At 37.6% G+C, this 27,524-nt stretch overlaps 1 protein-coding gene across 1 annotated transcript in view; it reads right to left on the reverse strand.

The window, feature by feature from the left end:
• Positions 1 to 27,524, reverse strand: part of LOC118834457 (aminopeptidase O (putative)) — a 542,097-nt gene that overhangs the window by 88,270 nt on the left and 426,303 nt on the right. The gene's annotated exons all lie outside the window — the stretch shown is intronic.

Consider the following 27,524-nt stretch of genomic DNA (forward strand, 5'->3'; position numbering starts at 1 on the left):
CAGCATAGCTAGTCTCCAACTCAAGTTAAATGAAGGCTTCCTCTTCATATGACACAAAGATTATTCCTGGACACGTATTTCACCACTCTTTGATGACTCTTACATCTATAGACAGACTGACTATAAATGACACAGATCTTCTGAACATATGCCCTTCCATGTCACAGTTAACATGGTACTGGGGAAAATACATAGACAACAATAAACTGAACACATTATTCATGTCTCCTGTAAACTCTGTAAAAATATATATCTTTAGCAGAAACACATATGCAATCAAAAAAAGTTGGGAGTTCTGAAGCATCAAAGCTCTCCAGCTGTGGTACACTTCTCAATGGTCTACAAACAAAAAATCCTTGAGCTCTCTGAAACAAGACAAAATAGGGAAAGGTGAACATTTCTCCATGTTTAAGGTATGCATTTCCTCAAATGATACAAATATGTGATCCAGGCTCAGTTTTTACAGCTTATATATTTTTTTCTCCTAAGACGTTAGGTTGAGGAAGACAAAAATCACACCTTAACATACAACCAAAATGTCAACTGGAACACTTGTGAATTAGAGCACTGGCAATGTTGTCCTTGGGTTTCTACAAGCATAGCCAGCATATTGATCATATGTTTAAAGGGATGATCAACTCTCAGTGAATAAACAGACGCCAACTGTGAAGTGCTATACTAATGTTATCTGTATTGACATAGAAATTTCAGTTTAGTATCATTTCCATTTTTTAAATTGCTCCAAGGACTGCTCATCCTGATTTTACCTTTGTAGTATGGATGGTGAGCTAAGCAGGCAAAGAAACCAACCTAAGCATGCATATGTACATACATCCAGAGAAAACAGTTTGATCATGTGTTAATAGGAGAAGGAAGCCCATTTTCAGACTTCTTGGTATTCTTTTAAAAATTTAATAGGGAGAAAAGTGGGAAGGAGATATGCACTGAATTAGTTTGATAAAGTCAACACTAAAACTGGTGAAAGAAAATCTTACCCCCAAAAGATAAAAATTGCCCTGTTTTGTATTTTTAAAAAAATCTAGCAAGGGAGGTGCTCATAGTAACAGGACACATGTGCATTCCCATGAACATAACACCAAAAGTTGAAATGAACACTGTAAATTTTTAGATTATAAAACACATTAGTATAGTAAACTTCTTGGGGAGGAATTTTCAGCAACTTAAAAGCACAAGATGGCTTCAAATGCCAACCAGAGCAGATAATAAAATTAAAATGCCACAGAAGAGGAAAAACATCCTACTTATAAACTTCTTCAAAATTCAATTAAACTCCTTTGAAGTGAAAACTATTCACATCTTAATAAAAGCCAGAAAACAGCAGATGGATTGGGTAACACAGCAAATACCTTAGAAATAATTTAAGGTTTCCAGTTTCAATGCAGTGTCTAAAGCAGAGCAGGAGTAGCTAAAGAGTTATTGAATAGGGCGCCAGCTCTCGTAATATTCACATTGTGATCTCAAAGAAAATATATCAATAACAAAGTGTGGGGTAAACAGAAAGAACACTGAACAGGTGGTCATCAAAAGGCCCGGGGTCTAGTTCTAGATCTGCGGTCAACCAGCTGTTCTGACTTCCTCTCCCTAGATGTCAGTTTCCACAAATGCGTAATGTAAATGGGCATAGGAGGAGAGGGCAGACTCCATGAGGTCTGTGATCTTTTCCAGCTTTAAAATTCTCTCTAAGACTGAGCTGAAGTTGCACCCATCTAATTGTGAAATAGGTTTCATGATGAATCAGGCTCAAAGGAGTGGGAAGAATTCAGGTGTGATTACTTCCATTTTATAGATCAATGGGCACAAAGTAAAAGCTGGAAACAGGATTAATATACAAATCCTCACTCTTGATCCTGTGCTCAACCTAGGAGATCAGGTTGACTCTTTTACCTGTATAAAAGTTCATTTGGATGGGAAGGGGGTGGTAGGAGGGTTACTTTTCAAACTGATTTAACCAAAGTTGAATACATATCAATGGTAGAACCTGGAATACAATCCTGGGGTTCTAAATTCCAATTCTTTCCACTTAATCACATTACTATCCTTTCATGAAAGGCAAAGAATAAATCCTTTACAAGGGCAGTATTTCAAAACAACTGAATCAATTTATTTAAAATTAAGGGATGAAAAACTTGAATGAACCACTTTTTAACTCCTAACGCAACCATTACAATCATGACAATGAGAACATGAAATCCTACTCCTGTCTCTTCTTCCAGTAATTACTTTACTTAAGTTTAACTGAAACGCTAGAAAGACCCTTAGAGATGGTCTAGCATAAGCCCTTTCCTTTATAGCTGGAGAATCCTTGGGGAAGTGCCCCACTCCAAAGACTGTTCTCTGAAAATACGAACAATTATGGTAAATCAGTAAATAAAATAAGTTAACTTATATAGAAACATGCCACCAATTCAACATATAATAACAATAACAATAACGTACACACAGAGAATGCTCTCCAGGTAACAGACTGCTTTACACACAAGGTAACGTTTGATCCTTGTGGCAGCCCTGTGAGAAAGATCACCGGAATTTTCCCAATTGTATTAATGAAAAAGTTGAGGCTCATTGAGTTGAAGACGATTTGCCCAAGATCACACAGTTGTAAATGACAAAGCTGAGACTCGAACCCAGGTCATCTGACTCCAAGTCCAGCGTTTTGTCCATCACAGACTGTCCAAGTTTAGCTTTCTCAGTTCTCAAATCTAGATTTTAATATGCATTGGGCTGAGAATCCTATACAGTCTTCTGATACGAATCTTGAACTTAGCTCTGAGGACAAGCAGGTATTAGAAAAGGTACAACAGACCTGCAGATAGATTATCCCAAGAAAGTCAAAGGGCAGATGATTTAGCATTCACTATACGGTAATAGAAGACTCAGGTAACATAAATAGAGGAGGTCTAGAAATATCCCCAAATTAAGTTCAACCTCTCTCCCTCAACATAAACCATCAGAAAGAAAGCAAATTGAATGCATCCTCTTTCTCTGTACCTCAATAAACGATAAAATAACCAAAGCATGGGGTCACCAAGAAAAAAAGAGGAACAGTGTTAATCAACAATTCCGACATATTACTAAGCCCTAAAATTGCTCAAAACTGTCCTCTACTCAGCTACCTGATTAATTAATTAATGGTGCAGATCTGACCATGTTACCCTCATTCAAAGCATTACAATCTGGCTCCCTCCTACACTACACGTTTTACACTCCCTACAGCATTGGCCTCCTAGTGGTTTCTCACACAAAAAACATCCTGCTCCAGTCTCTGGTCTCTTCACCGGCCTCCCCAGGCCTGAAATTTTAGAGAAATGTATAACTGGAAAAGGCAGAGGCTAGTCAAGAGATAAGACTAGAACAAGGGAAAACAGACAATCTGCATGATCCACTGGTCTCCATACAAAGTCAAGGGAATACAAGAAAAGCATCCAGTACATTAAGCAGACCCCTTCAAGGCAAATTTACAGGGAAAAGTGGATACAAGGAATCTACAGGATGAGCAGACATGAACGGGTTAAGGGACACCTTGTTTGAAGGAATACCATACAGATAAGGTTAATATTTCAGTGAAGCATAAGAACATATACAACATTCATGTGTGTAAAGTCACAAGGCATGAACATCCTGATCCTCATTCTTGACTGGATTTCTCCCACTTACTTCTGAAGTCATAAAAAGTGCTGATAATAATGGTAGTTATTACATTTTCATAATGCTCATGTGAGTGAAATGGTTAAGACAGATACTATTGTTCCAATACGCAGACAAAAAACAAGCATCAGAGGGGTCAGGAAGTTTGCCCAAGGTCGCAGAGCTAGGACTTAAACCCAAGTCTTCTAACTAAATTCCAAGGGTCTTTCCACTACTGTTAAGCTCCCTCTCAGATCTTTAACATCCTGTATCTTTTATTTTCACCAAACTATCTAGCAAGGAGATTTTGAGCCAATGTAGTAGACATACAAGCAAAGAGGCTGATACCTAAGAATCAATAAATTGCATGTTATTGACACACGAATGACACGTGGGTACTGACAGACACATATGCCATTAATAATACTCTCATTTCAAGGTTTGCACAGCACTTAATATCACCAGCATCTACACATGGAACTTTCTGAGTTAGGTATTATAGGTGGTATTATCCCAGTTTTACAGATGAGGATCAGAGAGGTCTAATGATTTGGCCTCGGTCATATTATTTCCTTTAAACATCTCCAGCAGACGAGCCTGGTAAACACTGTATGAAGTAGAAAAAAGTATGGAGATTTCAAAAAAAATATTTCCATCTATGAAACTACCTCAAAATGGGGAGGAACCCTATAATCACCAAATAACGTGTAATGTTAGATCTTTTTGCCATCAGATATCAGTTCAAAATGAAGTCATACTTGAGGCAGTTAAGGTGGTGCAAGGGATAGAGCGCTAGCCCTGGAGTCAGGAGGACCTGAGTTCAAATTTGGTCTCAGACATTTAACTAGCTGTGTGACCCTGGGCAAGTCACTTAACCTTAACTGCCTCCAAAAATAGAAAGATCGTAATTGTAGGCATCTTCTGTTTCTACTATCTGCCTTTATCACACAGTACATCTGAAAAAACACTGGATTTGGCATTAGAGGACCTGGGCTCTAGTCCTGACTCTATCACTCACTGCTTGCGACAACTTGAACAAATCATTTAAATCTCTCTGGGCCTTATCCAATCTACAGAATGAGACAGGACTACATGATGCCTACAACTAACTCTACATCCAATTCATTTATGACCCATAACTCATCATCGCGGACTTCCTTTTGGGTTTTGATTTGCTGATGCCATCCTGAAATTCATCATCTTCCCTAAAAATGAAAGCAATTTCAGATGGGTACAAGACCCAAAATACACTCAGAAAGTTTGTTCTTTCATTTAGTGATGGCTTTCTTATTAATAAACACTTGTTAAGCACATCACTGTTTGTGACTCGGGGAGAGACAAAAGTCATAAGAACTTCTACCCCTAATGGATCTTATCCTATAGTAGAATTAGACACACACGATATTACAAGCTCATTAGAGCTGCTAAATAAAATGGTCTAAAGAAGGTCATTTACCAGTTGTGGTGACTGAGGATAGCTTCAGAGACGAGGTGGCATTTGAGCTAGGGTTTAAATGATAGCCACTTTCAAAAGGCAAAAGGGGGAAACAAAGGCATTGCAGGCATGGTAGTTCGTATAAGCAAAATATGGTGGCAGGTTAGTAACATAAGTTCATCTTTAGGTAACAAAGAATAATCTAATTTGGTTGAAGTATAGCTTATATGAGGGAGAAGACATGAGATAATGCTGAAAAGACCAACTGGAGTCAGATTCTAGAGGGCTATGAATGTCTGGAAAAAGGATTAAAATTGTATCAGGGATGTGATAGGGAGTCACTAAAAATTTTAAATGATATGACCAGAACTATGGGTAAAAAAGATTACTTGACAGTGAGTATATATCGGGGCAGCGAGAGAATCACTGTTTTTTGGGAAGTTATTGCAAAAGTCCAAGTGGAGGTAATGACTATCCCATGGTTATCACATTGGGAATAGAGAGGAAGGCATGAAGAAAAATGTTGCAAAGGGGAAGTGATACACGGGAAAAGAGGAAGAGAGAAAAGTTTAAAGACACCCCTCCCAAGGTTACAAACAAGGGACAGAGAATGAATTGTGGTGCCAGAAGAAGAACTACTGAAGTCAGAAGGAAGAATAGAGGTTAAGGTTAGGGACAAAGATAATGCGCTTGATTTGGGATATGGTCAGTTTGAATTGCCAGTGGACTATTCAAATAGTAACGCACTATCTGTAGTTGGAGAGAAAGTAACTTAAAAGAGAGGTTAGAACTAGAGACACAGATGTCCAATTTTTCCACATAGTGACAGGAGGCGATGGCCATGGAAGCAAATGAGACCGTGTAGAGCAGAGGGTTGAGAAGAGACATGTGAATACAGACCCATAAGACACGGAGCCAATGAAGAAGAGAGGAAAGACGGGATGAGAACAAGTGTCCAGCAGGAGCGTCAACAGCAGCAAAGACCTGAATCACAGAGTAAGAATTTATGGTAACCACTCCCCTCATCTAGTGGCTTTGTTTCCTTTGGGTGAGGGGGGGGTAGTCCGATGTGGTATCACTGATGTGATTTTACCCAAATTTTGGAAACTCCCACACCAAAGCACAAGTGAAGTTCCCAATTACCCTGCAATGTGTATAACCTTACAGGGGGTGGGGAGAATGTAGTGGTTAAATGATTGTTCCTGATCACATAGCTAGTATGGACCAGAGGCAGGAACTGAATCCAGGTGTGACTGCAATACTGGCCCTATATCCATATGCTTGCTCTTTGGTTTATATTTAAGAATAGGAAATATTCCCTGAATTAAAAAAAAGCCTTTGCATAAGAAGAAACTGACTAAAAGTATTAGTTTTATTCTTTAAAGCTGTTCTGTGAACTAACATCTGACGCACCAAAGATATGACTCTATACATGACAGATGTACACGTATGAAAACAATGACTGTATTCAGGCAATTGGGAGTAGAAAAACCCCTATGGTAATATAGCAAGCTACAAAACATTAAAAGTGAAAAATCCTTAAGTCAAATAATATTGATAACTCATTTATTCACTATTTAATGAATATAAACACAATGAAAATACTTATTCCTATGAAGAAACAGCATAAAAAGTACCAAAATTCTGAGAGACAGAGAGTAACAGGATTCATTGCTGAAAAGAACCTTAAAGATCATTGACCGTAACCCTCCACAGTCATAAACGGAAGAATACACTGCTAGTCAACAACATGTACTGAGCACTGTTATAATACCAAAATATCTCCAGGTTTCTTTGATATAAAAGTCAAAGGTTAAACGTAGTCCTTAAAACAATGATAAAAAGGCTGCTTGTAATAGTGAAAAAACGGAAACAAATATTTACATTCCAACAACTGAGTATTGACTGATTATATGGTACGTCAACGTAATTCAATACGACTGACCCTAAAAGTAACAAATAGGAAGGACACCAAGAAAGACAGAAAGATCCCTATGAAGATCACTTCACAAAATGAATAAAATAGAACTAGAGTGACTACCTAAAACAGCAGCAACAAAGCTTTTTAATTCTACAGATAGAAAAAAGAAATTATAATTTTAAAATTTATATCTTAGTTTAATCAAAATGTAAATAGTTCAGATGTTACAGTTATGTGGAGGATATTATTTATTTTGCTTGTTTTCATTTGTAAAGAAAGTTATTATTTATAATTTAAAAAACAGAAACATTACTGATTTGCCTATTTTAACATAATCTAGAATGCAATCCCAAAGAGTTAAATTTGTGTTTCAATTTTAACTCTAAATTTCCTGACATCAGACCATTAGCATTATGTGAATGCAGAATTTTGCTATTTAATTTCCTCCTTAAAGATCATAAAACAAACCAAGGGAGAAAACAAATAAATCTGCCACTTACTTATTATGGAGTTCAAACCAGGTCAATGGCCCTATTAGAGTGTAACTGAGTTCAGCTTACTTATTAATATACGCTGACAACACATTCTGTAACTATGGCTGCGAATGAAGGAAGAAGCTAGGCGTGGCTATTAGCAGCAGTCCTTATAATATGGATCTCTATCCAGTAGAATCAGTTGTATTAAGACACAGTGAAATTTTCATCAATGTTGGAGGAGATAGGGAGTAAAGAAAAGATTGGAAATCTCCAAGCATCTTGTTTTCCTGCATACACCTCAACCCCCCACAAAACCCACTGCTACCAATGGAAACATTGCAGGGGAGGCATCAATCTTTAAAAAACCAACACACATTTAATGTGAATAATTTCATTATTTTATGTTGATCAACAGTGTCAGTCTTTCACCCAGAAAGAGCTAAACCGAGTTTTGTACAGGATGACCAAATCCTGACCCTCTGACCTGGTCTCAGCACGTTCTAATCATTTCTTATGGACAGAACATCTAGTAAGGTACAGCAGAGAGTTCTGGACTCTGAGTCAAATGGCAGGGGTTCAAAATCACAGCTTGGCCCCCTGGGCAGAAGTAAGTTACGTTACTCTCATTTCTCTGGGCTGCAGTTTCTTTTATCTTTAAAATGCTAGGGCAAGGAGAAGACATAGGAGTAAATGACTCCTATGGTCCCTCTTCTACCTCTAAGTCTGTGACCCTTGTGAATTTACCAGGCCAACAGCCAAATATCCTAACTACAGCAACGGCTGTGTCAGTGTGTGCTCTTCCCCACTCCCACCCCTGCTTGATGCAGAGATAACCATAATGGGGTAGTGTCATCTTCCACTACATGTTTCCTTTACTTCCCATTACTTCTATTTTCATATATGCCACAGTATCTATTGCTGGTGCCCTGTAAATACAAAATTCTGCATACCACCCACATTCTGAATGACCACAATGTATCTATTACAGGTCCTCACCTGGTTATACAATGATGCTCTGATGGACAAAGGGATATACAATTTGCTCCTGCTGAAAAAGATCAGCACGATGTCAGAAATAGAAGTCAATAGATAGGTTAGCTATATCTATATCCCTTGTTTATATGTGGCTGTTCCATGTTGTTGTCTCCATTAGATTCTGAGCTCCCTGAAGGCAGGGGCTGTTTCCAGCTATAGTAAACACTTCCTAGCTTGCTGATCTCACTGACTACCATACACCAAGCTTTCCATTTGCCAGTTACACCTGGAGGTTTCACCATGGAGAATTACGTATGCTATCTCTATGCTCTCAATGATTTTCTAAATGGGAAATTTTTAAAAAATAGGCAAACAATTCTAAGTGTCAATCTGACAAAAGGCTTATGATTACTTTGAGATTAAACTGCCAGGTAAAATCCACCCTTTAAAAAGGACATTATGGAAAGTGTGTGTGTTTAAACAACTGAAAAACTTTATTCTCTCCTTTTCTTTTTCTTCTCAAGTATTTCTTCCACTGACCTGACCTCCTTTATGAAAGTAATCAAAGAAAACTACTTTCCCACATAATTTTTTTTTCCACTGACTCTCCCTCTTTTGAAATCAACTTTTTGAAACCTGGCACACTTTTGGTTACACATGTGGCCCTCTATGCTTAGGCCCACATTATAAAAATCTAATTTTCTTTTCCTGACTTTCTGGTCAATCAGCATACATGAAGTATGGCAAGGACTTAATATTCATAATAACTCAGAGGCAACTTGGTGTAGTAGATAAAGGCTGCTTTAAGTCAGGAAGACCTAGGTTCAAGTCCACCCTTAGATAGATCCCAGAAAACTCTCTTAAGATTATCAATTGGCAGAATATAAGCTGATTGACAGTGATGGAAGGACCGGACTATCCTCACCAGGAGTTCCTTGCACAGATGAAATAACAGATCTATATATCCCTTGACTCTCCTACTTCTTAAAAATAATTTTAACATTTACAAAATAGTACAGGTTAGAGCACTTAATATTGAGTGAAATAAAGAAGAGATGTTTCACATCTTGATTTTAATTAACATTGCCAGTGGCCCCTACCCTCTTTAAGTCCCTACATCACTGTAGTAAATAGTTATAAGACTAGACAGAGAATAACAAAAACCATTCACATTTATATAGGGCTTTATGGTTTATAATACATGGAACCTTTGTCTCCAAGCCACTATCAGTCAGTGATAGGAGAATCAAGCCTATCACACCAGTCACTTGGCTAAGTTATGATGTTATAAGTAAACCTGAAGACAGACTTACACATGTCTCTAGATCACATACACTTTCCTTATGACAACAGTAGTAGGAGGAAATGTACCAGCCCATTTTACAGATGAGGAGGCAGAGGCTCAGAGAAGGTACATCACCCAACTAGTGAGGGCTGAAGTCAGACTTGGAACCCAAGTCCTTCCTAACTTGAAGTCAAAAGCTTCTTCTATTACACTACCCAGCCTCTCCAATAGGAACTGTCGTAAGACTAATGAAAGTTGCCAGGGGTAGGCCCAGGGCCAACAGCACAATCCCCTTCTTTGTTTCTGCTCCACTTTTCTTTCTGCCCCTTGCCTTAGAGTTAAATATCAAGGGAAAAGAGTGGGCCTTACGGGAAAAAAAATCGAGAAATCTGAATAAATGCTAGAACTAGCTGGAAGAACAAAACATCTGATGTAAAAAGGGGAGGGAGGGAGGGACAGAGGTTGGAGACAGACAAAGGCTGCCTCTGGCCCCAGGCACCCCTAAGTGGCTTCAGCCATTATACTAGGAGGAGAAAGGATGAGAGGACACCATGACTCCAATATCAAGACTGTATGTCTGGGGTTATGTGCAGTGTTGTGTCTGACGTTCTATGGAGATGGAACCTAAAGATTTGTACACTTTCATTTTCTGCCTCTTCTCTTCCCTCCAGTTCTCCCTCTAAGGAAAGATGAATCTATTTTATCAATCATTGTTCATTAATGCTTTCTGTTTTGCCATTTGCTTTAAAAGAAACTCTTTTTTTAAGACCAAATGGTTGTTATAACTATACAGATTTGTGTATGTATGCATCCTTGGAGGTAAAACTGTCACGAGAAGGTCGGGGTTGATGTATTCAGGAAGAGAGAGGTTTTCATAACTTCTGGGAACAGTATTGGGGCTTAGAGCTAGGCAGAAAAGAGATTTTACTGCTTCATATTTTATAACTTCTCAAAATCAAAGAAAAACCAACGAATCCAGACCAAAAGAAACCTAGACACAACTGAGCCTTTCCCTTTGGGGGAAGAAATAGTGATTTTGCTTCAGGCACCTTCTGTCCTTGGTCCTTCCCATACAGGTTTAAAGAAACCCTGAGCCTCAGAAGGGTGGGGCAGACCCAGCAGAGGAAGGAGAAAGTCACTCCTACTGGGAAATTTGGGAACACAGGGTGTTGCCCATATAAGGGTGGAGGTAGACAAGAGGGAGTAACTAGTTGTCCTGCTCAACAACCTTTCCTCCTGTACCCTACATACTTGAAGAAACAAATACCATCACTGTTAGAAAGTGTTAGACATGTATTCAGCATTTTTCTACCAAAACTGATTCATGATGATATAAGCATCTGAATATGCTGATGACATTCTAAGAAGTCTTCTTAATAATTTATAACAAATTACTCAGGATAGATACAAATATCTGGGAAATTTATCCTCAGTGCCTAAGTGACTCTGGTAATAAGTCAAGTGCTTACAGAAGGCCCATTAACTCTTTTAGTTTATAATAAGGCCATAAATAACCTGAGGCAGGAAAATAGTCAATGTACATCAAGTCCTGATTTGAGATTGAAAAATTCAGGCCTCCTAAAAGTGTGTTGTATGGTGAGTAAATAGAGTAGTATAGTTAAAAGTTAGGAAGACTCACCTCTGATGTTGAGAGCTGGGGAACAGAACAATGGAAAAGGCACTGACTTTGGAATCAGGATCTGAGTTCAAATTACGACTCTTAACATTTATGGCCTATGTGACTTGGGGCAACACACCACCTCCTTGGGTGGGTCTCAGTTTCCGTATCTGCAAAATGAGGAGACTATACATAGATGGACCCTGGGGTCCATTTCTGCTCTAACTCTATGGTCCTATTTACTTGCTATGTGACCACAGAAAAGTCACTTGACCTCTCTGAGGCTCAGCTCAGTCTCCTCGCCTATTACATAGGGGCGAAAACACCTTTAAATATCCATCTTGCAGGATTGCTGTAAAGCCCAAAGGAGATAATTTACATAAAGCATTTGTTAACTTTAAAGTGCTAAATAAATGTCAGCTGTGATAATGCAAAGTCTATTTTGTTGATGATTAATATTAAAAGAGCTACAGAATTCACAAGCAACTTTGGGAAAGAACTCTTACAGCTGACTTTTGAAAGCTTACTGGAATTCTACAAAGCCTGGGACATCAGCAGGCATTTTGCCACTGGCTACTGAGACCTTCTGCAAATTGGGTTAACATTAATTAACAAAGGAGTAGGATACCCGAATCAAAGATACAGGACGATGATTTCGGCTAAATCCCTTTGGCACAGGTCTACTGGAATTGTACAATTGAATAAATACAACATGTATTTGCATGTGGCGATGCAGGGCATCCCACACCCACTAGCTTCCCGGAGTCAGTCTGACTGCCTGGGAGACAATTGTACCATAGGGAGTGGGCTGAGAACGTAACATGCAGAAATAACAAAGCTGCCTGGGCCTGACTTTATGCTAAGGGCACCTCAGCTTGTCTGCAGATTCAAAGGTAGCGTTATAACCACATGCCTACATGCATAGAAGCAACTGTATTTTCCCCTAACCATGATGCATCCCCATGGCTCATATTCCTATGAAACCATTTCTTCCTTTGGGGGATAAAAAAACGATGATGGCCTAAGTAGCCATCAGGACTGAAAACAGTCATGAAAGCTCACCATCAGAAAGACTTTAGGTCATACTGACCACCATTCTGAAGCAGGCAAAGTATGGGCCCTTACTATTCTTAGTCTAATTGTAAAATGGAAAAGATTCAATTCATAAACAGTTGAGGACAGGGGCAGCCCCGTGGCTTCCTCCCAGGTTCTCTGTAATAAGTAGTTATAGGATACTCTTGTAGGTTGGGGGGGAAAGGAAAAAAAAACACAACAGAATATAAATGATTCTGTAATTGCAATTCTGTAATTTTAATTGTGCATCAACATAGCTTTCATTAACAAAATGCGTAGTAGAAACTTGCTTGGGATACAAAAATGATCTCTACATCTGAACTTTTCTATTGTATTGAAATAGAAGTCACTTTCCTTTCCAAATTGTTATTTCTAACCTCACATTAAAATTTACTGAGACAAACATTTTGAAAAAAAGAGCTGGTCCCTCCAGATGTGCCCTCTTAAATTCTCTTATTTGTGCTTAGCCTTAAATATAAATATGTGTGCCCCACCCTTCAACAAAAAGTATTAGGTGAGAATAATTATAGCTATTCTGAAATTCACATGTACTCATTGTCTATTTTTCCTATTCCCACATTTTATTATTTCAAAATAGGTCAGGAACAAAAAGTCTAGATAACTAGAACTCCATGTTCAAAATCCACTATTACCAACATTATATTTTTCTTTACCCCCTTTAAAAGGATTTACACACAAAAATGCACAGCCTTGTTGAAACAAGTTAAGATTTCCTCTCTGCCATTATCTCAAACTTAAATCAAGGTTGTAGCAATGCTATTCAAGGCTTGATCCTGAAAGAATGAACCTAAATTTAAGCAAAACCCAGACAAAGCTTCTGAAAATATCAGGTTATTCTCTGCCATGGTTTGTTAGCATCTCTCCCATCCTAACTTCACAGGTCCATCTGTTCTCGGCTTTTCTACTGATTGCCACTGCTCGGATGGCCCATAGTGACAATGTCTTTGCATATACATAAGGCATTTTTTTCTAGGTAACAACATCAAAAAGAATGAGTCAATAAGATGGAAACGGTGCCAGGGCTTGGAAATAGCGATAAAATCCTCAAACCAAGGGCAATCCGTGGTTGCAGAGACAATGATCTCTCATCCCTCTTCTCATAAATGCCTTCGGACAGCAACATAAAGCATGTGTACATAAAATATGCATGATGAAATATACACACATACTTGAACATCAGTGGTTTCAAGGTATTTCTATCAGTTGTATTGCTAATAGAGTTCACATGAACAGCAATTTGTTTTAGAAATTTATGAGGGGGACATATCTGATGTTTGCCCATGCTACAGAGAAAAGAACTCTAACCTTCGACACAGGTCCCCTGGGTTCAAATCCCAGCTTTCAAACATGTTTTTAAGGCAAGTCCCTTAACCCTTCTGACCCTCAGTTTCCTTAACTTGTGAAACAGGAAGAATAACACTTTTACCACCTACCCCTTAGGACTGGGCAAGAAAAATGCTTTGTAGACCCTTAAGCTCTAGAAAAGCAGGAGCCACTATTGTGACTAGACCCCACTGCTTCTGCTCTCTTCCCCAGTTTATTCTGAAGACCCCCAACATAATAGGATTGCATGCTATACGTAGTACAAAAGAGGCTTGCCCTTACTACTTTCTGGCACCTTATGCTCTCATGTCATAAAGGTAATAAAAGCCTAAGTGGGGATTCAGAAAACACCAAGAAAAAAAGAGAAAGAAAAAAAGAGCCAAGAACAAAAACAAACCTCTCTTCTTTTAATATACCAGCAAGTGATCATCTAGCCTCTGCTGGAAGACCTCCAATGAGGAGTACCCAGGACCTCTCAAAGCAACCTATTTTACTTTTGGATGGCCTCTAGTAGTCAGGAAGTCCTCTCAACCCCACACACTCCCCTAGCCCCAAGCCACAATTTACCTCTTTGCACTTTCATCCACTCTTCTGAGCTGGCGGCCAAAGAGAAAAAGCATGATGCCTCCTCCACATGAAAACCTTTAAGATACTTTCTATATCAATACTTTAACATATATTTTGATACACAGACTCTCATTTGAAAATAATAATAATCTTATATTCTATTTCCCTAACCCAGCCTTCCTCCCCATACAGTTCTGCATCGCTAAATCTTTCACACGGACAAGGTAGCATTATTAGTTATATAAATATGACATTTGGAGAGGGGCACAGGGGGGAAAAAGGTCATAAGGAGAGGAAATTACAACTATAGAAAAGCAAACATCTCTAAAACTCAAGCATATCAAAGTATGTACACATGTGATGAGGAAAAGAAAACACAAGGTGGTGGTAGGGGGTGAAATTTATAAAAAATGTTAAAGAGGTAGAAGGGAATACGCATTTATATGACACCTACTATATGCGCTAAACACTTTACAAATATTACCCAGGTGATGTTATTATCCCCACTTCACAGCTGAGGAACCTGAAAACAAATGGGTTGAGTGACTTGTCCAGGGTCACCCAGTTAGTAAATAGCTAAGGCTGGATTTGAACTCAGAGCTTCCTCACTTTGGTGCAGCACTTCTGTCCACTGCACCATCTAGTTCCCTTAAATAAGAAACACACTTGCTTTTCTTTAAAAATATAGACTGAGAGAAGGAACAATCTTCTGTGAGAGCCCCTTTAATTCCTTCAAAAATAAGAACCCTAGTAATCTGGTCACATTCATTGCTTAACAAGGAAAACATACATGAGAATGTTTTCCCGTCACAGTTGGTTTTGACTGTGACATGCTCTACAAAAACTTCATGCCTTTTAACTTAGGGCACTAATTTAATGTGAAAGCCAGGATTTCAGCATCAACCCTTGGAGGTACCCAAGCGGTGGCTTTTCTATTCCATCTTTGCCAATTCTTCAGAATCAGCAGGATAAAAACTCCCTTAAGTCCACTCCTTCCTTCCTCAAGAGCCAACTAAGTCAAGATGTTTGTAATAAACTCCATCGACTGGGAAAAAGTGACTTTCACAGTCTTAGTTCCTAGGCTATCAAAGACATCCATGTAAGGGTATCATGAGCTTATCCACATTCTCTTCTTCTCCTCCTTCCTCTAATCTCTCCATCTTAGCAACAAATACAACAAACGTCTCAAAGCATTTCCTCTTCCCTGTAACTAAAGGCCAGCTTTTTCTCAGATTCTTATTTGGTAGTGCCACTTAGGAGTAGGACGAACTTCACTTTGGGAGTAGAAAAAATGCTGACTGGGAATTAGGAGACTCAGGTTCTCCTTCTAGCCTTGTAACTCATTAGCTGCTTGAATCATGCTAACCCTCTCCCCACCCATTCAGTAAACTCCAGTGGCTCCCTACTGCCTCCAAAATTAAACATAAAATCATCTGTTTGGCTTTTAACCAGACCCCCTTCTACCTTTCCAGTCTTCTTACATCTTAGTTCCCTCTGTGTAGTCTTCAATCCAGTGACAGAGGCTTCCTTGCTGTTTCTCACACAAGACCCTCCCATCTCTAGGCTCCAGACATTTTCACTGGCTGCCCCCCCTGTCCAGAATGCTCTCCCTCCTCCTGGCTTCCTTCAAGTCTCAGCTAAATCCTACTTCCTACAGGAAAATTTTCCCAATAACTCCTTAATGCAAATGCCTTTCCTCTTTGGTTATCTCTCATTTATCCTACGGATATCTTGCTTTGTACATAGTTGTCTTTCTGATTGGACTGTGAGCTCCTTGAGATCAGCAACAGGTTGTGCTGTTTTTTGTATCCCTACCAGATACAAAGCACATTGCCTGGCATGCAGTAGATGCTTAATAAATGCTTGCTGACTTGACTGATAACTTGCTTGGGATATGCCAATTTTTAGCTCTTTTAAGTAGCCATTTGTTAATTGCACAGTTTCTATTTTACATAGTTCTATATATAACTGATCAAAACATATTTTCTAAAACTGCCATGACTTCTATGCTTACCTGGATAAAGCTGCTTCTATTTGATATCAAGATCAGATTTCCACACATTCAAAATGTAGGCATCAACCTAAGACTTACACACTCAACTGGTTCACAAAATGGCCATTTCAGGAAAAGAAGTTATTGCACAGTAAACTGCCTGTGCTCGTATGTGCCTTGTGTGACGAAAACCACATGCAGCACAAGCCCCATTTAACAGAAGGGTTAGGGAGCTCTACGAAGCCTTTGCCTGACCCAATGTGGCAAAACCTGAGCTTGGCTGGCTTTAGGGGCTAAACAGCATTATACTAAACGCAGACTTCAAAGAGAAAAAAAAATTGGGCAAAGGGAACGAGAGTTAATAACTTAGTAAATGCAACAAGTGAATGAGGATTGAGCATGCCAAAGAGGAAGGTGGCAAAGTGCCTGGGACTAAAACCAGAACGTTGTCTCTCTACTTCAGACTGAAGACTAGAGATGGTAAACACTGTTTTTTAAAAAAAATAGCTGGAAAGAATACTGTAACAGGCAGTAACCTACAAGACAAGTATACAAATAGAAAACTCATAAAACTGATACTACTACATCGACAGCTAGCCAAAGAACTGTTGTGTGAGGAAAACCTGGTTGATTCAAATCTAAAAATAATTCTAAAACATGCTTCTGGTCTCTCCAATGGACAAGTGAGAACAAAGGAGAAAAGATTTTACTGTACCTATACAACTTCTATTTTATTGGAATCACACAATCTTCTTTCAAAAACAAAGGAAGAAGAGAAGAAGAAAGAAAACTGCCACAGTACAACACTCTTTAAACAGATTACAATGCAGACCTTTTCTATTTTATGCCTCTTCAAACAGATTACAATATAGGACTTTTACATAAGATGGGGGTTGAAGCACAATAATCAGAAAATTATTTATTTTTACCATCTGTCTAATACCTGCATTAGAGCAGAAAAAGAGCTAGGTTTCACAACGAAAAATGCTAGAGGGAGTTCGAATGGACAGCTTAAAATACTTTTAAAAAAGCAACCCTAGACATACAAAAATAATGCCAAAATGACATAAAAACTTCTCAGTAAACAAAAAATTAACAGACAAAGCAAGGTCTGGTTGCTATAGCCTGAAACAGGGTGTGGAGATTCCAGGGTACAGTGACTCACTTATGTATCTTGGACAAATTCATTTAGATGTTTCTGTTTCCTGATGTGCAAATAGTAACAAAGGAGGATTTTGACCTTAACTGATTAAGACAACTGGAGATCCTCTCAAGAAGTAAGAGCTACAAATATGAAGAGTTTAGGTGGAAGGATTCAATTTTGAATGAAGAGTATGTGGCAGGATACTGGGTCCTACCTATTTGATCTCTTAGAGATACTAAGAATAACAAACTTCATGGTAAACCTCAATTCAACTCCACAAGCACTTTAAACATCCTGTGTGTGAGGCATTGTCTGACAAAGACCAAAATAACACACTGCCCTCAAGCAGCTTCCATTTTACTGGGGTGACAGCATGCACACAGATTAGTAAAGGCAAAGTATATACAGAATAAAAGCAAAGCAATTTATGTGGGATTGGGGCAAGCCTGAAACAAACTAGGAGGAATCAGGAAAGGTCTTGTGTAGAGTGGGGAGGGCAACTCGTAGTTGTTCAGTCATTTCAACTGTGTCTCAAGTCTTTGTGACCCATCTGAGGTTCTCTTGGCAAAGATACTGGAGTGGTTTGCCATTTCCTTCTCCAGCTCATTTTACAGATGAAGAAACTCAGACAGAGTTAAGTGACTTGCCCAGGGTCACACAGCTAGCAAGTGTCTGAAGCCAGATCTGAACTCAAGAAGAATCTTCCTGACTCTAGGCCCAGCACTCTATCTGCTTTAGAACCTCAGTGGAACCCAAAATAAAGCGAGGGATTCTAATAGGCAGAGGTAAAAAGGACTGTGTTCCTGCTATGAAGGACAGCTTAGGGAAAGGCCATCATGGTGAGACACACCAACATCACTGACAAAGAAGTGTATCTATGGTACTTTAGGCTCAAGTCAAATGGTGCAAGCTGTTTTTTTGGGGGAGTGGCAGGAGTTTCTATTTATCTTAGAGGGAACCAGGGAGAGATTCAAGATGGTAGCATAGAGCCATGACACCATCAGACCTGTTCTAGAGGATGATTATGCTGGCAGAGGAAAATTAAACAGGAGACAAATCAGAACTGTCCAGGAGAGAGGTGGTGAGGACTGAACCAGGGTGTGAGGACAGAGTACTCTAGTAACTTTCAACATATAGTCTTTAAATTATCAATATCAAAGTAAGGTATATTTAAATGTATTTAAAACTTAGAAGAACAAAATAGATAATGGATGCAATATGGGATTACAAACATTGTCCAACATACACCCTCTGTCCTCTACTCTTGTTCTTTTCTACCTTGTGAGCCAATATGCCAACAGTGAAAAAGTGCCATAGGAAATTTACACCTACAGCTGCCTCACTTCCAAATACAAAAGGAAATATGCAAAATGGCCACCACTTCCTTGTCTACCTGCTACCAAAAAAAGTTCTTATGTTGATGAAGAAAAAATTATCCACTCTGTAGTTTTCTTTCCATTTCTTATACAGTGTCATGTAATACAAAGCTGGATGTCCTAACAAATGAATAAACATCATCTTCTCATTAAAACAACAAAATTCTAGCATCCCAAACTCCCTACCTCTTGAAAAGCCAGCTTTTCTTGATTTTTGTGAAATGAAATAGATAAATGGTTATGAAGCGCCTAATTGGTAAGGCAAAACATGTTTGGTTTGGGAAATAGAAAGGACAAAGAGAAGCGAAGGATTATTCTTCAAAACACAAGTGTCAAGCAGTGAGGAAGTGTGACTCTAAAACTGAAATGTCTGATGATTTCCAAATGACATGCTACATAAATGTGGTACAAAGAAACTACAAAAGGTTATGGGTTAAAATTCCCATGATTCTAGATTGCTCAGGGTTTCTGATCATATAGGAGCAGAGAGGGACAGCGAAAAGAATGCCGGACTGGGAATCAGGAGACCTCGGTTAAATGTCAAATTCTATTACTGCGTAACTGTTACTTTGGGCAAGTCACTTAACCCTCTGAGACTCAGGATGGCCTTTAAATGGAGTGAGACCCCACAGGACTAGTGATTTAGTGCTTGAGCCATATATAATCCTCTCATTATACAGATGGGGAAACTGAGGCTAAGAGGATACTTATCCAAGGTCACACAGGAAATGAGCATCAGAAGCAGAACTTGAATGCAGGTTTCTATGGCATACTGCTTTCCCTTCAGCTCTGGGAATCTATTACTATGGATATGTGATATTCCTGGATTTATTCCAAATGCAATCTTTTTTTTTCCTTTTATCTTAAATTTAAACATTGGAAGGGAAAAGAAAACCCATCAGGGAGGGAAGAAAGAAAGAAAGAAAGAAAGAAAGAAAGAAAGAAAGAAAGAAAGAAAGAAAGAAGAGAAGGAAGAGAAGGAAGGAAGGAAGAAAGAAAGAAAGAGAAGGAAGGAAGAAAGGGAAGGAAGGAAAAAAGAAAGAGAAAAGAAAGAAAAGGAAAGAAGGAAAAAAAAGAAAGAGAGAAAGAAAGCAGGGAGGGAGGGAGGGAGGGAATTAAGAGGGGAAGAATTTTTTACTTACAGTAAGAAAGATATGTACTAAACCTGCTGAGGCCATCAGTTAGCACAGTATCTAGCAAACAGTAGGTGCTTAATAAATGCTTGTTGACTTGAGGCATTTATGTTTTACATTAAATTATACTGAATTTACAATTCATTTCGATGGCGTTACATAGAGCTAAACTTATCACAGAACACCAATGCTCCCAGAACTTTGATGATAAAAAAGGTGGCATTCTCAAATTTCATAAAATGATGGTACTGAACTATATGCGACAAGCAACTGTCCACAGAGAAAATGAATGAAAACAAGTAGGTGTATAAAATGGATTCATATCCTTCTACACAAGGCTCAGATGATTAATGAACACATCACAGAAGCTTTGTGCCATCCATACTTTTCCTTCCGCAAATATGGAGAACCTGACATTTCCCTTCTCAGACACTGAGATATAAAAACAAAATTAAAAGCTAATATGTTGTACATAGTAGCATATGGAATCCTGCACTTCTAAAAATGGGTGCAGTGACTTTCACTCATAGCTCATCTTAGATCATTAACATAAACAGAACTTCCAAGATGCATTTCCAGCCTCATGTATTCAGTGTTTTCAAACATGTTGATGATGCCTGTATTTGTGCTTATAAATTACATTGAAGAACGCAAATAAATTCAGATAGTTAAATTTCTTAATTTCCTTGCATAATTTCTAGTCCGCATGTGTAAACGAATGCTTTATGAAACTAAAGGCTGTCATTGGAAACGCTAGACCAGTGTAGCCTAATTGGTAAGAATATGAAGTACTTATATTCTTTTTGCTACACTCATCTGTACTTGGACACAACCTTAGAAAAAGCGGGGAGAGAGAAGGGAAAGAGAGAGAAAGAAGGGAAGGGGGGAAAGACGGACGGTTTTTTTCTTTCTAGATCAGAAATTTCTGAATAGCAGAAATTATTTCTTCTATTTCTTTAGTAATCTCCCTACAGTTTCACATCTAGGATTCCCAGTAAATATTCTTGACTTACTAAGTTCTTGTTGAGGAGATGTGGGTTCAGGACTGCACAAGATGCATTAGATGACTTATTTTAACGTTTTCTGTGTATTGGTTTCAGAAGGACCAAAGTCTATCATTTAACTTTACACACTTTTTCCTCAGAAGGCACGAGGACAGATCTTTCTAGGCAGCTAAACTTCTCTTTGAGCTGTGCAACAATGTATTTTCAAACCATCATTGTTTAGGATGCTTAAGTACTAGCTTACTGAATGGCACTTCTGTAATTCAGAAAGCCTAAGTGGACTAAATGGCTAATATACTTTGATGGGCAGTATTCTGTAATGGGATCTTAATGTGAACAAACTCTTTAATTCTAACAGAAAATAAACCAGCATAAGTCGGTTTCCTCATTTAGAAAACAAAGAGTTTGAACTGAATTGTGGGTGAGGCCCCTTCCCAGGCTAACATTCTATGATTTTAACTATCTGTTTGGCCAAAGCAAAACAATCTTAATACAATAGGACCTAATAATTCAGTAATTTATTTAGGATTTAATAATTTGACACAATCCACATGTAGTGTAGTTACATTTAATAAAAAGTAGGATAGTGAAATCAAACACCTTAATTGCCACATTTGAGTTCTAAACTAAATATCATATGTAGAATACATATCTTTAGCAAAGCACATTTTTCTAAGTTTTTCTCGTTTGGAACCCCAAATTTTTTGAAAATGACATTTCTATAGGTCAGAGGACTAAAGCAATTAACATTTTAAAATCACGCATTAAAATATTTGTCTCCTATAAATACAAAAGAAGTGATAAAGGCCCCTGGGCTTAACAATAGTTTCAAATGTCTATTTCCTGAAGTGAGAGAGAAATAGAAATAGTGACAGACCCTAACTACAGTGATACTAAGAGGGTATTCCTAAGATACAGCATCTTACTACTGCCATCTGAGAACAAGCGCCAAATATCAGTTCATGAAAATTATTCAGATGAGAATTATTGCTAAATAAAGCATTCTGCCACGGTAGCATAACTAATACTTCCTAAAAGTAACTAAAAACCTCTGGTCTCCTCCCCCACTCTCGACTCCTTTTCCTGTAGAATTCTTATGTTTTATATTAAAATGGCTTTAATCTTTCATTGCCTAGAAGAATAGATGGCAGCTGGCATCAAACCTGCTATCATTAACAGTGATATAAATTATCCTCACCCCTTCAATTATTTTCAAGCATTCCCAATTTTAAAATGGATGCCTTATACTGGTACTCCATGAAAGGGACAAAGGAAAAAGCCATCATATTCCTAGGCATTTCTTACTGTCAATATCTAGAAAAGAAATAAAATCTCATTTCCCCCTCTGATACTAAATCATTTAGAATGATATTTTAACGGTCAGCCAACATTTCCATCCAAAGATTTTTATAAAAATATATTTTATTTGCATGACGGGTAGAGAGAAACCTCTACTCTCGGTTTTCCTCAGGGTGACTCAAAGTAGATTTTGGTGTTTGTGTGTTCCCTATTGCTACCAGCATATGTTTTTAAAACTGTGCTCCATCTGGTGCTTTAATAGTATAAGAAAAGATAGGAGACCCACTCCCACACGACTAAGAGTATATTTCATAGGAATTCTCCCCAGGCTCTGCTAAAAAAGGACAACGGAGCAAAGGTCATGTGAAATTTGATCCGACTAAAGCCCTGGAAAAAGATCATTTCTTACGTGTAAACTTACTAATTTGTTGTACAAAAGAAAAAGCAATCACAAAATTTAAGTGGTTATTAAAAACAAAGTAAAATAACTTTTTTTCTGGGGGGGAGGAGGGGACTACCAGATAAAAGGTACTCAAATGAAAGTGGGCCACAGGAAGACAGAACACAAATTTCAGAAATAAAATTATGAATTGCATGTAATAACCACATAATTATTTCTATATGATGTTTATTTTGAATTTCTTTTTTATAAAATGTTGTTTTCATTTGCCCTCTAAACTTTCTGTAAAGCATAGGACAGAAAATAGCAAGAAACTATGGAGAGAATAAGGAATTATTGGTAACTAGAGTTTTTTTCCATTAGAATCCATAAAGCATTTCTATGAAAATCTGGTATCAATAAAACTACTGTAAGGTAGTATTACATAGACACACAGTGGACAGGGATTTTCACTGGGTAGTAACATTCACAAAGAGAAACTACCACACCTAGCCCCTGACAAAGCTGGCATTGATACTGCATCATTAGCAAAACACATAAGATCTTTGGTGATTCTACTATTTAGAACTACAATATATATATATATATATATATAGCAATATAGCAATTAATCCTAATTGATCACACTTAGTCAAACACTAGGTGAAGTCCACCCTCAGGATTCCTGCTCTGTTTTTTTGGCTGATGTTTCGGGGGATTCAGCCATAACTCATTGCTGTTGACTGATTTATTGATTGTTGATGGTTTCTTGCTGTTATGGGTTTAAGTAAGATACTTCATCTTACTAAACCAGTTTTCAGGAAGGAAATATACAGTAGAGAGAATGGCTTTTATTAGTGTCAAAAACTGGTCTTTGGAAATCACGAAGCAAACATGAAATGGGTCTTGTCAACCAGCAAGCCAAGGAAGAAGATAAATACAAGCAATGTTAACCTATTTTAAATTTCAGGCAAATAGGTTATAACCTTTTTAAAATCTTAGAACAGATTTTATAATTCTTAAAGTACTCATTCGTATCATGGACAAAGTCAGGAAATGGTGATCACCAAAGGACAAAATCCAAGCTACTTTTATTTTTAAATTCCAAACTTTCCCACACAGTTCTAAGAATCTTATTTAAGACTACCAGAATCACTTCTTACAATTCAAACTATGCAAAGAAAACCAAAATAAGAATAAATAAAAGGCAAAATGTTGGTGTGCTTTAGAACCCAAAAAGGACACAGCTTCCAGGTAAATATTTTCAGGGAATAACTTTAAAATTCCATGAAGGGATTTTATCATTCAATCCAAACAAATAGTTAAAAGATTGATAAATACCATAAAGTAAGGACTAGATAGGTGATCTTGTCACTGAACCCCCAAGCTTTATTTTTTTCATCTATAAAATGAGGGGATTGGACTCTAGAGATGAACTCTAAATTCCCTTTCAACTCTGAATCTACGCTTCCCAAGCTTTTATGGCAGTTTCTCTCAGGACTCTCATTTTTTATTCTTGCTATTTCAAGAAAAAGTCACTCCACGTTTAAAACTTCAATTTTAATGTTTAAAAGTATTTATTGGGATTAAGTAACGAAGTTCCACTTTAAAGGACATTTTCCAGAACACATCTATATACAACATATTCTATAACTTATGTGTCATAAACCTGGACATGGAGTCAAGAAGATTTGAGTTCAAATCCAGACACTTTACTAGCTGTGTGGCCTTAGTCAAATCACTTTAACCTTTGTCTGCTTCAGTTTCCACATCTGTAGAATGGAGACAGTAACAGTACCTACCTTACAGGACTGTTGTTAGGCTCAAATGAGCTAATCTTTGCAAACCTGAAGCACTATATAAATGGTAGCTATTATTATCAATTTCAACACTGGCCAAAATGGTCAGCTGAGAATGAAGACAATATAAGGAAAGCATGTTATCAACATAAATCAAATTACATTAATATCATTCAAGATGTTGATGTCAAGCTAAGTAGCTAAATATGGGATTCCTAACTTTCCAATATCAACAGAACAAACAACAAGTATTTATTAAGTACCTACTGTGTGCCAGGCACCGGGAATACAAGTAACAGTCTTTGCCTTCAACGAGCTTTCATTCTATTTGAGGGAAAGAATGCACACACACAGAAAAGTAAATGCAAAGAGGGCAGTAAAAGCTAGGGGACATCAGGAGAAGCTTCCAGCAGGAGATGGTACTTGAGCTCATCTTTGAAAAAAGCCAGAGAGATGAGGAGAGAATACATTCCAAGTGTGGAAGATGACAGCTTCCATGCACAGAAATAAGAAACATATAGAGAACACAAAAGGCAAGTCAGGCTGGGTGGAAGGGAGAATGTCTGAAGCTTGATTCTGAAGGGCTTTAAAAAAAATGAAAGCCAGAGGGGTTTGCATTTCATCTTAGTGAACTAAAGGGAACCACTGGACTTTTTTGACCAAGGGAATGATATAACCAGATTTACTTTTGGAACACCACTTTGGCAGCTGCATGGGCAATGTATTAGAGAACGGAGGAAAAAAAAAACCAAAAAATAAAAACAAAATTTGTGGCACACAGCCAAATTAGGAAGCTATTTTCAATAATCTGAGAGATTATAAGGGCATGAATAAGGGTGGCAGCCGTGACTGGAGGGAAGAGGATGAATGAGAGACGTGTTGTAGATGTAGAACTAATAAGATTTAACAACTGACTGAATACAGGGACAGATGGAGTGAGAACTACATAGGATACTACTACGAGGTTTGGGAACCCCAGTGGTTAGAAAAATGGGGACACCCTCATTAAAAATAGGGAAGCTAGGAAGAGGGTAGTTTTGTGGGAAAAAAAGGATGAATTTTGTTTGAGATATAATGAACTTGAGATGCCTACTAGATATCGAATTAGAAATGCTTAATAAGCAGCTGGTAATGACAGACTGGACCTTAGGGAGAGACCAGGTCCGGGAGTCACCTGCCTGGAGATAGTAACTGAACAACACTGTTCAATGTCAGGCAACAAATGCTACAGGCAGTAATTACACACTTGCTGCTTAGTTTTCATTTTAAGAATTCCTATTCCTTTCCAGAGATGACCTTGTAAATTTTAAGAAAATTACAAGTTTAAGTTTAAGACTATTTTTGAGTCAGAAAACTGAATTCCATACCATGCCCTAAGGAATAAATGGGTATGCATCGTACTCCAAGTACTCCTCAGAATTAGAATTCTTAGAAACTCTGCATCATCATTTTGGATAAGTCACATTTTTTTCAGGGTAGAAGTGACTTACTCCAATTGTTTTGTCTCAATCTTTCATTATTGTGAAGAATTTTGTCTTACCTCTCAATGAATGGACGTGAAAAGGTAAAAAAAAAAACCAGGAAAGTTTAATTGTTAAGGGCTGATTGTATAGGAGACTTATTTACTTCCAAAGCCCATTTACTGAAGACTACTTACTGAATGAACAAAAGTGTAGAGATACAGTTTATAAAATATAGCTACAACTAACTTGTGGATTTACTAATGTATATCTGAATTTCCACATCCCTCCCTACTCCACCTTCCCCACAGCAAATATTATTTAAATTAAATGAGATCCTGAAGCAAGTAAAAAGGAAGAATATCAGAAAGAAATAATGCCTGAATATAAGAAATCTAAGAGAGAGTGGGTTAAAAACAATACCAGAAGTAAAGTACAAAAGATAATTCTAATTTATATGGCGGAAAAGAAAAAACAGGAAAAACTACAACAGGAAGAGGACAGAAAATGAAAAAGAAACGAGAGAAAAAGAATTGTATACATCATCAGGAAAAAGACGAAATCACTGAGTGGAAGAAAAAAGTTATATATATTATGTATGTGTACACACAGAGACTATATGTATGTGTGCATATATTTTATATACACACACACATATATATGTGTATATATATATATATTTATAGAAATCTAGCTATTTATCTGGAAATGGGTATATGGGCAAATGGAAAAGACAACATAAGAAATCAAAACCAAAGTAAATGGCAGCATAAAATAACTTTTAACTTGTTTAACAGCTGTACCTCACTTAGAGAACTGCAGTTTATGGTTTTAGTCCTTTGCTTTGCAGAGCAACCTCAATACTAAATTTTTTCTTTTGCATTTCACTTAGAGAACTTGCTAAGTATAAATGCCACAATAAGTTAGAGCAGCCCATGTCCACCATTTGTCATCCTCAAGTTTATTTTTTTAAGTTAATATTTTTTAATGTAATTCCTTGCCTGATATCCATATTCATATTATTCTTCCATTTATGTATTCTTACAAAAAATACAAACATACATACACACACACACACACACACACACACACAAAGGACAGCTGTCCCTTGGTTGTCCCTTTCTTGGATTTTTTTTTCCATTTGTATACAACAGTTGTTGGTTCCCTGTGACATACAAATTTGTAATAGCAGAACCCTCCTGTGGGAGAGAAAATGTGACTCTCTCAAGGAAAAAAATCACAAGGTAGTGGGTTTGATCTCAATCTTCAGTAGACGCTAAAGATAATGGGCAGACAGCTTGGAAGAGAAAGTAAAGAAAGGGAAGTGATTAAACAAATGGATGTAGTGACCAGATAGAAAATGGTATCTATCAAAAACAAAAATAATTTCTTACTCTAGTAGAAATGGACAAACACAGTAATGCTACATTTTTAGATGTTAGAAAGATTACTTTTGTTTTTAAAAGAATAAGTTGGCTTTAATTGTGAGAAAAAAATCTATTTATAGGCCATTTATAGAACTAAACATGGAGTTTTATGTAACCAGACATCATAAGAGGTTCAAAACCTATGGCAAAGGCAACACAATGGGGTACAG

The sequence above is a fragment of the Trichosurus vulpecula genome, chromosome 1 (genome assembly GCF_011100635.1).
Source record: "Trichosurus vulpecula isolate mTriVul1 chromosome 1, mTriVul1.pri, whole genome shotgun sequence".
Lineage (NCBI taxonomy): Eukaryota > Metazoa > Chordata > Mammalia > Diprotodontia > Phalangeridae > Trichosurus > Trichosurus vulpecula.